Below are 11,583 nucleotides of genomic sequence, written 5' to 3'. Positions count from 1 at the left end.
CCTGCAAAAGAAGGAAACTCAACAATGGACTAAGTTACTAAATGAGATGGAATCAAGGGTAAGGCGAGTGCATGTTTAACAACCACCTGAGGTTGGGATGGAGAATGTATGCATGACACTTATACACTCTTTTCGAAAGCACAAGAAGAAAATCTTAATCATTCAGAAAGACTAATTTGCTATCAGCAATATATTCACCCACAGCACTTGGCAGAGTATGTATATGGAAACATTTTCAGCATCAGCCTGCCATGACCTATCTGGCAGTTGCAGACATGGTAAAGGCCATTGGGGGAAAGAGTTCCATAGAGGCTGGTGCAGAATCCAGAAGTTAGAAGAACTGCAGAAATTCAAGAGGTACTTGCAGGACTATCCCTCTGGCTGGGGCATCTCTGAAGGTTGAATGAAGGCAACTGATCACATAGAAATATCTGATCTCAATCAGGGAACATTAGGAAGAGGAGGCCTGAGAACTGTCTTTAAAAATCTGGAAGATAGGCATGAAGGAGCTGGCTGACCAAGCCAGGGCTCCAGGGTCCTACATAATATTCAAGAATGAAAATGGAGTTCTAAGACCCAAGAAAATGCACCAAGAAGGAAAGGGGTTCATGGAGTAATTCCTGCCATAATTCTTCATGCCTCCCCAAAGCCTTCATAGAGGAGGATATTTTACACTTGATTTTCCCAGTTAATATCAGTAGACACTATTATACAGACAATCATTCCATTTTCAATGGAAAATTATATGACAGTGAGAGTAGAATCAATCAATGAAAGGAAAATAGAGAAACTCAAATTTTAATATATCATGGAGCTCTAACTTCAAAAAAAGCTGTTCTTCTAAGCCATGAAAGAACTATATCCCCTTCTAGTGTCAGACATTTTGGAATAAGAGAGTAAAGCTGGGATTCAAGAAAGATTTTCATCTCCTTTTCTTTCCTCAGTATATGTAGGCTATCACTCACTATATGCTGTCATCTACAGAGGTTTCTTTTCTGTGGCTGTGACCTCAAGACCATTTCCCTTTCCTTGTCTCAGAAAACCCTTTCTGTCTTTTTAAAAACAATTTATATCAATAACTACTTCCTTTTTAAAATAGATTTTATTGATATGCTTTATTATCAAGTCCAAATTCCCTTGTTACAGTTAAGGAAACTGAGGCCCAAGAAAGTTAGGCAAAATTATCTAACTTCACATACTTAGACCAGAGGTTAGATTTAAACTCAGATCCTCATGACTGAAGAACTAATGCTTTTTCAACTCTTCTACAAAAAAATAAGACTATTTTATTTATTTATTTCTCTTTAGAAGAACACCTAACCAAGCCACTTTTCATTAGTTAATGTTAGTTAACCCACCCCATGCTGAAATGTCATTCATCTAGTGTCACAAAAGACTCGAACACATCTGCCTAATTCTAAGGCTTAGTCTCTATCCACCACGCCATGTTACCCTTCAAGGTTGTCAGAGAATGAGTGTTTATTGCACAGACAGAAGATGTATTTGAAGGAGAGAAAAAAGGATCTGCAGGGTAGATAGTATGCCAACATATTAGGAGATGGTAACAGGAAAAAGAAAGTGTACAAAATTCATATTACTCTATCATACTTTTTATAGAGCTTCAAAGACAAATGCAGTATATGAAATGTTGAAAGATAACTAAGAGTATGAAAAGTCAACTTACGCTAGCAAAGAATAAATCAAGGTGACAGCAGCTAACAAGGGATCACACCAGGCCATCTTAAATTCTGATTGGTGAAAACAATATGGAGGTGGGCTAAGTTCTCAACTCAATGTATTACTTCTTCCCTTTGGCAGGGTGTTGGGAAGGGGAAGCGTGGTCATCCCACAAACAAGGCTTGGTCATGATGTACAGCAGCCTCCAGAAATCTGGACAAGGAAACCCAATCAAGTTATCTCTGGCTTAGTTTCTCCTTTGTAGGCCAGGTCATTCCATTCTTTAATGGAGTCAGGGACAAAACTCCTTCTCCCTGGGTAGAGTCAAACTTTATGGAGTAAACAGAAAAAAGGGTCCTATTTATGTGGGGGGCCCAGCACAAACTAGTCAAGGAATGTGCCTTGGGTCCAAGGACAATCATATCACTTGGTCATGCCTTTCAGAAACAGCCTGGTCAGAAAAGATGGATCACCAATTAACAATTGGTTATTAATAGAATATGAATTTTCATCAGACCCAACATCTAGGCATAGGCCTTATTCTACTCCCATTAGGTTAGTAATGGAATGCACACAATTTCAACCAATGAATATGACCATTTCTGTGAGTAAACTTATAGGGACATAGATATAATAATAAAGGATGGATCAATCACATTTGGCTCTGCACAGAATGTTGAAGAACAGAGCTCTTCTTGCTCATATGGTTGTATCTTCCTTCTGATTGGCCTGATGATACATCTCTTGGACTTCACCTACCAGTCCTGATTAGTGGGTATTTTAAAAAAGGATGAGGACTTAGAGATTTTAGTCCTTTCCCATTTATTTTATCACAGAGAGAGTGAGAACTACTATTCCCTAATCTAGGGAAACTTGGCCAAATGGCTTGGAGGGTGGCTTCTTTCTTAAAGATAAAGAGAAGGAGTTCCAACTCCACTAAAAAGAAAGTCTGTACCCAAGTAAATGCCATAGAGCCTGAGAGCTATTACTACGAGAATTGAAGTGCCTGACCTAAGGCACTGAGATTGGGTTTTAAGAAAATGAATGAATTCACATAGAAATGTTGCTAATGAATAATACAGTCCAACATTAATTTTCATCAAGAAGCATCTTTAGTTTGTGTCCCACTTTCCAAAGGCCAATCTACAAAGGACTGAAAGCTACTATCAGCTATTTCTTGCCATCAGTCTATGGTCCTTGTGAAGATGGGATTAACTCTCTCCCCTGTCCATTTTTAGATTTAATCACCAGAAGCACATACACCCCATTTATCCTGAAGTATGGGGAGGTCTGTGACTCACGTGTGCAATAGTGGCTGAGGAATCAGAAACCCAATGATTGCTTAGGACTGCCCTATCTAAGGGATAGCTACAATTTGTCCACAAAGTGAAAGGAAGGCACAAGAAGAAGGAAATGAAGGGTCTTTAAAAGTTCATGAGAACTTCCTGTGACCAGCTCTTTGGACTAGGAATCTGACCTTGAAGGAGCTTTGGCTTGGGGCCCCTTGGACTGCTCTATTTTTCCCTTAGAACTACCACATGGGTGAGTGAAAAAAGCTGACACCCATTCTTGGCTTTTCTGGAGGTACTAACCTCCAGAGAGGCCCCTTGTCTTGGAGGAGGCCTCCTGGCTAAGACCTGTAAACCTTAAAATTTCACAGACTTATGAATGTTAAAAATTTTATTCCACATTGAGGAATCCTCAAATTTCCTACTGAGAAACATTCCCCATTTTGATGTGAGAACTCGCTAGGATCAGAAATGGGAGGACCTCTACTCCACCCGTACTTAAGAATGCTTTAGGGCAGAAAACTCATTGCTAAACAAAGAAAGTACTTGGATCCATGCTTATGGTGGGGGCAAGGAGTTCTTTGAGCCAGGCCTGTTTTTAGAATTGATGCAATGAGATGCTAGGTACCTAAAAGGGTCAGGCAAGTTTTGTCTTAATGAGATTAGTTGACTCAGCTCTGTTTTCACTGGTTCAGACTTACTGAGGAGATTTGTTGACTTAGCAGGAATTCAGATGGGCAGTCCTTTGGAAAGCTTCTACAGTGATTGGTAGATGTAGGGACTTAGGGGAGGTGACATGGGAGAAAAACCCCTATATAAGAAAAAGCAGAATCTCTTGAGGATGTATCCTTTTGGAGAAATCCTTTTGGAGGATCTCTGATGAGGATCGCTTGGGAAGAATCTCTTGAGAGAGGCTCTGGAGAAAGGCCCTTTGGAACAGTCTCTGGCTGGAAGGCTCTCTGGTGAAGTCAGCTGAGATGGAGCTGGCCTGGTGTTACTAGAATCCTTGTTTAGTCAGACCTTGTGGTGAGTGTTAAAAAACTGACTGATTTCTCTCTTAAGACTCAGGTCTAGGCCATATTGGCTTGAGGCCCTTCATACTTATTCCTTTCTTACTCTCTCTCTCTTTCTTTGATTACTCATTGTATTGTTAATTAAAATCTCTATAAAACCCCATTGACTTGGGCATTTGAATAATTGGGAATATTTCCCTGGTGACCACCTTATATTTGATTTAAAAAACCAAGACACTGTAGTGAAACATATTTCTGCGGTCAAATTTACTCACCCTCTCTTATATCTATCACAATTTATATCTTCCACCATTTTAACTCATTACAGTTTAAAACCTCAACCATTTTAAATCTCACAGACCCTTCATTAATTTACCCCTGGGCTCCCTTTGCTGGGGCCTCTGAAGTCCTGCCTGGTTTGGACCAGGCCAGAGTAATCATCTAGTCTCTCTCATTTCCTTACTTTTACTCTCCTTTTGTAAATAAACTACCAAATAAGTCATTCTGACTTCAGATATATTCATTTCAGCAACCACACTCTGATATATTTAGTCCAACCTATTATTTTAACCCTTCCATCCTTCAGTGTGGTCTTGGGCATCTAGACCTCTCTGGTGTCAGAATACCTGGGAATAGGAGGAAAAGTCTCCATTGCCAAGCTTCATGCACAGTTTATGGACCACTAAAGACACCATGAAAATGACCTCCAGAAATCCAAAAGCCTGGAAGAAAAAAACATAACCCAGAGTTTTTAAATGTAGCGCTAGAGGTTTCAAACCAATGAGACCAAAGCCACAGTGTTGATAAAGTTATGGGAGAAAATATCAAAGAGTTCGAGGATCTTTGAGGCAGAGGATTCATGTTTCCTATTCTCAGCAAAAGACATCAGAATGAAAATCTGCTGATTATAGACCTTTACTAGTGAGAAAAACAGAATAGACATCTGGTACAGCTTGCAAACAAAGAGGGGCAGGAAAGCCACACTTAGCAGGAATTGGGCTCTCCTACTCTTTGGGGCATAAGACTTTGCTCCCTCTGATTTGTCTTTTTATTTTTCTACCACAAACACACTCCTATGACCTAAAGCTCAGACTGTTATTTGTTATCTCCTTAATGATGTCTGACAGAAGTGTTAGAATCTAGAAGGAAGCATACATGGATCCCCAAACTCCATGAAACAAAGGGCAATCTTAGTAAACCAGCGTGGCTCTTCTAGTTATTACAAATGTCCAAATGTCTACATTCATAAACAGAATTGCTTTGGGACTGAGGCACTTTAGTCCCTCAAAAACCTACATGTAAATACATTTTGCATTCAAATGGAATGACAGCTCAACATTCTCAGCAAAAAGTCAAATACTGAGAATTCCTTCAAATGGAGGGAAGGAGAAATCAATAGCTCTCCTGGGACCAGCTAAGGAGGGACATTTCACAACTTTGCCTTGGCTAAATCCTCTCATTCAAAGACAGTAACTCCTCCAGTCAGTAAGAAAGTGAAGAAGTTCTGTCCAGCAAGGGTTTTCAACTCTGATAAAATTGGTGGAAGTGAATTACAACAATCTAAAGTGGATGAAATTAATTACTAATAAGATTGGAAAACTTGAACCTCAAAAGTTCATATAGTTTTCCTGGCTGGAGAAAACAAGGTAGATTGATTGCATGACAGATTAGAGATGTGTTAGCTGCTTACTACTTAGATCAGTTAAAAAACAAACTTTTAAAGCCAAACTAGGAGATATTAACCAGATTTCAAAAAGTCACTGAGTTTCTAAGTATTGGATGACTTCCTAAGCTAGCAAGAAGGATGGTTTACTGATCACTCATCTTAGCAGTACCAATTAGCTCAAGTCCAGTATATTCAAGAAGAGCTTCTTGCCAAACCATGGTCAGGAACATGGTTGGAACATGGTCAACAAGGTGAAAAATCCTCTACTCAAGATCTTTCAGATAGAGGTAAAACAGAACCCCAAAAATAAAACGGCAAAGCTTGACATGAAACAGATAGAAAGCAACAAGTTTATGTGTGAAGATTAAAATTCCCTGGAGATGGCATATTCATGTATAATTATTTATTAAATAGTAGAAAGTAGGTTGGAGAAAGAAAAGGCACATAGTAACCTAGCTGACTCTCCCCTCTGTACACCCATTTCCCTAGCTAGCCTGAGCTCCATGCTCATTTTGAATCTCCATTCACTGTCACTGCTTGGACAGAAAAGAAATCAAGAGCTTCTTTGATCCAAAATTTATTCCTTCTCCCCCAGCCCCATCCCATCTGGACAGACTTGACCTAAGTCTGGGTCAGAGGCCAGTCTTGCAGACTCCAAGAGGCAAGTGTCTTCTGGAATGCCAGGGAGCCATAAGGCTTCTGGCAGTCTCCCAGAGTACAGTACGTATCTACCTAGCCTCAAGCCTTTTTAATTCTAGAGAAAAGGAAATAAAGTGGAGAGGATACGCCGCGCCTCAAGAAGCCGAAGTAGGTTAACGTATATCCGCTTCAGTAACTAGCGATAATTTGAGTCAACGTGACATGCTGGCCTGGATCAATGAATCTCTGCAATTGACTTTGACAAAGATCGAACACTTATGTTCAGGTGCAGCACTTGTCAGTTTATGGATATACTTTTCCCTGGTCCCATTGCTCTGAAGAAAATGAAGTTTCAAGCACAACTGGAACATGACTATATTGAGAACTTCAAGATCCTACATGCAGGTTTTATGAGGATGGCTGTAGACAAAATAATTCCTGTGGACAAATTTGTGAAAGGAAAATTTCAAGACAATTTTGAATTGGTTCAATGGTTCAAGCAATTTTTTAATGCAAGCAATGATGGGAAAGTCATTGATCCTGTAGCAGCTCAACAAGGCAGAGAAAGGCAGTAGCCCCCTCCCTCATGACTCCTGTTTTGAATAAGCCAAAAAAACCCTCTTGGTTCCAGTGGTGCAGCTCCACAGAGGCCCATTTCTACACAGAGAACTACAGCACCTTCCAAGCCAGGCCCTGGTATGGTCAGAAAGAACCCAGGTCTGGGAAATGGAGATGATGAATCAGCAGAATTGATCCTGCCGATCAATGTATTGAAACTCACTGTTGAAGACTTGGAGAAAGAGAGAGACTTCTCCTTTGGAAAGCTAAGGAATATTGAATTGATTTGTCAGGAAAACGAAGGAGAAAGTGATCCAATGTTGCGAAGGATTGTGGGGATTCTCCATGCCACAAATGAAGGTTTTGTGATACCTGATGAAGGGGGTCCGCAAGAGGAGCAAGAAGAGATTTAATAACTCAGATACTGTACCAGTAGAGAAGCAACATCTGAATTCTTCACCCCAAATCATGTGCTTAACTGTAAAATACTCCCTTTTATTATTTTTAGAGGACTCACTCACTGGTTTCTTTTCGTAAGCAAAAAGTACCTGCACTTTGCAGAAGTTTCACTCCTTTTCCAATGGGTGTTGAGTCAGGAACTTTTATCTTGTGGCAAAGCAGTATTAACATCTAGCTGGTTCACTTAGGGAACAAAGAGGCAGATCTTGAGAGCTCACATTTTGGTTGCTGGTAAACATACTGATTCCTGAAAAATTGTTTTTATATGACATACTAAATGGAGGCTCAGAATAGAGAAATATGAAGACGACTCACAAAATGAATGAGCTAATGTGAAATCTCAACAGAGAACTAAATAAATAATGCCTTAAGAGTATTTAAAAATGTTTCCAGATGTCAAATTATAAAATGTAATATGACAAGATTCTTTGTGCTTCATATTGTGGCTAGAAAGCACCTAACCTTATACATGGCTGTCTGGGAAGGTCTGTGGTGCTCTTTTAGTACTTGCAGGCATAGAAATTGATCAGAATGCAAAGTAAAGAAATTTATTCTAGAGTTTTTTGGTATTACTAAGTGGTAGATCCTATGAAAGAATAGGGTGGATCTTTGCCTAACAATCAGAGGGAGTCTTTTGGCTCTGAGATGTATAATTGAGTTGAAGAGCTCAAAATTGTTTTGAGCATTTCTCTATCAGTTTTTCCATGTTACTCCAAATATGTGCATTGTATTTTCTAGAAAGCAAGATCCTACAGACCTAATGCATAGGTCAAAGATCCCAGGCTATATGGAGATAGATAAGAATAAGAATTAAGAATTACTGCTGTGTTGGTAACAGGGAGATTGCAGAATAATTTCAATAGTTTCTGAAAAGTAATTATCACCAGATGAGCCTGAACCTGTAATAATGTGATCATTTTTTTTGGTTTAGTACTTGTTATATTTATTCTCTGGTGTTCTCATCTGTTTAGAGTGAAGATCTTTAATGAGTAAAATTGGATTTTTCCTAATTTGTTGCTATTTCAAATTTTTGGAAAAAAAAGGTTCCATTTCTGTTAATGTAGTGCTAAAGCATTGCTTTTCCTTATCTATTTCTCTTTGAAAAATCACAAATATTAAAAACCTCCATAAAAGGGCCCAAAATAAATTTGCCCCCCTTCTGTTTACCCTGTATTTTATTTGACTATTTGTAGAACTGCTAACTTAAATTGCTTCGTCCTGTTTGTTAAACACATATAACTTTGGAAGAAAGCTCTTGGCTTAATCTAAATTTGGAAGTAGTATCTTATTCTTTTGACCACAGTACTACTAGTGTTCATTCAGTATGGTCTAAATTGGTTATTTTACAGAAAGAGAGAGGTTTGAGTTAAATGTTTTTTAAAGTAAAAAAAAGGAAACAAAACTCAAATTCAATTAAACTTTCCCTTTTACAAAAAGGAAAGAAGGGTACAGATTTGTATAAAATTCTCAACTGAGTCTTTCTTTATAATCAACTCTTCAATAGTTACCGCCCTTTTCTTTGCATGCTTAGTACATCCAGAGATCTCCAGACTCCCTACTCCTGATTCCTCCAAATCCTACATAGTAATACTGGATAATTGCAACTAAAACTATAATGCCCTATAAGATTTGTCCATTTCAATGGGTATCTAGAGCAGTGCGATGGGAACAATCTCTTAATGAAGATCAAGAACCCCCAAGGTGAATAATTTTTTTTTGGGGGGGATCCGTTTTTTTTTTCTTGCCTTCATTCTCCCAATGACATAAGTTGTCCTACATACTCTGATCATAAGAAAATGAACCATTGGCCTGTTCTGAAGACAGAAAGAAAGCACAACCTTTAACCAATCCCAGATAAGACAGGATGGTACAAGGAAAATAGTGAGACAAAAGGGCTAGAATTAGTCAGAAACTTTATGATTCTGACTTCATGAGAAGCCACAAACTTTAGAGAACAGGAGCTAAATTACCCATATGGCAGTGCAAAGATACAGTACCAACATTAGAGCTGATGAGGATTCTGCCTCTGACACTTCCAAACTAGTCAGAATCACCAGCATATCAAAAGGATTATCACTGGGGTACTTTTCACCTTTAACTAACCATAAAACCACAGTATACAAAGATAAATCAACAAGGCCAAGTGATGGCCTTTATAGCAACTAGACAGAATTTGACAGCAGAGAACACCATACAAGCACCCCACTGAAATGTCGCTGACAATGCTAGATGAAATGGAATATTAGGACTTGATGAGATCTCTTTAAAGGACAAGACAAGCACCCAGCATTATGCATTTGCCAAAAAGCCTCTCTCATAGACCAGAAAGCAAAACAGTTTATATGATCTAGAACAAGAATTCTTAACCTAAATGGTATTAAACTTGGATGGGAGAAAAGAAATTATTTCACTGTAATGCATTTCTTTTGTAATTCTATGTACATTATTCCTTTAAATGTTATCCTAACAAGGAATTCATGACACAGAAAACTGTAGTACTTCCTCAAAGACTATGACAATCCCTCAAGAGTCTGGCTTGTCTGTCCACATGGGAAACAAAGTGGGGAGAAAAGCATCTAATGCTCAGAATTCAACATATATCCCCATTGATGGCCCATAGAGCTTGTGCAACAGTATGCACAGAGACCAGAAGGAGAATGAGCTGGGTCTAGGTTGAATAGGAAGAGGAGGATGAGCTGGATTGCTTTTGGGAAACAGCAAAACTTTTCCAACAACCCCAAACTTTTCATGAAGATTTTTTATTTTTTGGCAAGGGGAGGAGGCAGAAACTGGAAAACCCAGTATTGCCCAGTTTAGAAGTTCAGCAAGCACTCATTTGGCCGGATCCCACTGATATGGCAGCATTGGTCTGGTTCATTTGCAACCTAGGCCAAGGCTCCTTGTTAGGCAGGTTAGTGCATCTCCCCAGCCCCCACTCTTGAGGGTTTGCTATATTGGCACCATATTTGGCACATGCATCCATCTGACTTAGAAAACTTCAACTCGGAACTGAGCTTAAGCAGACCATCATCAGCCTCAGCCTCTCCAGGAGCAACGATTACAGGATGTGCCACTTACGTTACTATAGCTATGGAACAAAGAAGCCTTAACCTGGAGGGTCTTGAACTTGGATGGAGAAAAGAAATCACATTTTTATGACAATAGTTTCCTTTGTGACTATTTTATATTTAGTTTAAATTATTCTGAAGTGTCCATAATACAGAAAAATGCAAGCTCTTTCAATTGCATCTACAATCAATCACTCAAAAGTCTGGCCTAAATAGGAAAGAAAATTTGATCCAGGCAACAATATAAAACAGTCTCTCACAAACTAGAGTGCCTTGTGGTAAAGGATATAGCCAAATTCATAAGGGCCTCTGAGATTTTTTCCTCATACTTTGGGTGGAAAAATCCATATATAACCCTGAGATATGGAATATCTTGTCTATAAAAAATAAAAAGTGCTAGTTATGCAAATGGACAGAAAAATTCTTGTTAGGGCTGAGCAGACTGCAAGAAAGCTTTTAAAAGTAAATGGCATGGGGGCAGCTGGGTAGCTCAGTGAATTGAGAGCCAGGCCTAGAGATGGGAGGTCCTAGGTTCAAATCTGGCCTCAGCCACTTCCTAGCTGTGTGACCCTGGGCAAGTCACTTGACCCCCATTGCCTAGCCCTTACCACTCTTCTGCCTTGGAGCCAATACACAGTATTGACTCCAAGACAGAAGGTAAGGGTTTAAAAAAAAAGTAAATGGCATCAAGTCATTGTATGACCCAAAATAACAGAGGATGGTACCATGTCAAGATCAAGTAGTGACAAATTGAGAGCCAGAATATTCCATTGGCATTAAAGGCCTTCAGCAAATCATGGCAGCTTTGGGAAGAACAAAAATCAGAGGTTAGTCAGTCCTGGATAGATTACAATTTGCATCATGGAAGTGAAGTGTTGAACTGATTATGCTGAGATTATCTGAATGGATTTGTGAGCTAAAGAATGCAATTTGGTTCCCCTGGGGTCAAGAGAATTTAGACTCTTACCAAATAGTAGTTTGTTTCCATACCTACAGACCCATGAGAGCTATCCAAAAGGGACCTCTTTTAATAATGGTCAAAGGAAGAGCCTCAGTGGTAGAACCCATTACCTTGGAATCATCTATGTCCCTTACTTTAAGGTTCATAATCATTAATTAGGTCTATTATCTTCAAGTCACATAACTAACGTAAAAAATGGAGCTTTGAATCCCAGACTTCAATTCCCAGAAGTCCTTGTGTAAAAATGGAGACT

The 11,583-nt window shown here is 39.1% G+C and overlaps 1 pseudogene; it reads left to right on the top strand.

Annotated features, from left to right (window-relative positions):
- Positions 1-251: 251 nt before the first annotated feature.
- Positions 252-7,255, top strand: LOC100029014 (microtubule-associated protein RP/EB family member 1-like; annotated as a pseudogene).
- Positions 7,256-11,583: the final 4,328 nt, after the last annotated feature.

Source organism: Monodelphis domestica, chromosome 5 (genome assembly GCF_027887165.1).
Source record: "Monodelphis domestica isolate mMonDom1 chromosome 5, mMonDom1.pri, whole genome shotgun sequence".
In the NCBI taxonomy this organism is placed as follows: Eukaryota; Metazoa; Chordata; class Mammalia; order Didelphimorphia; family Didelphidae; genus Monodelphis; species Monodelphis domestica.
This window is presented reverse-complemented; position numbering and strand designations above follow the sequence as displayed.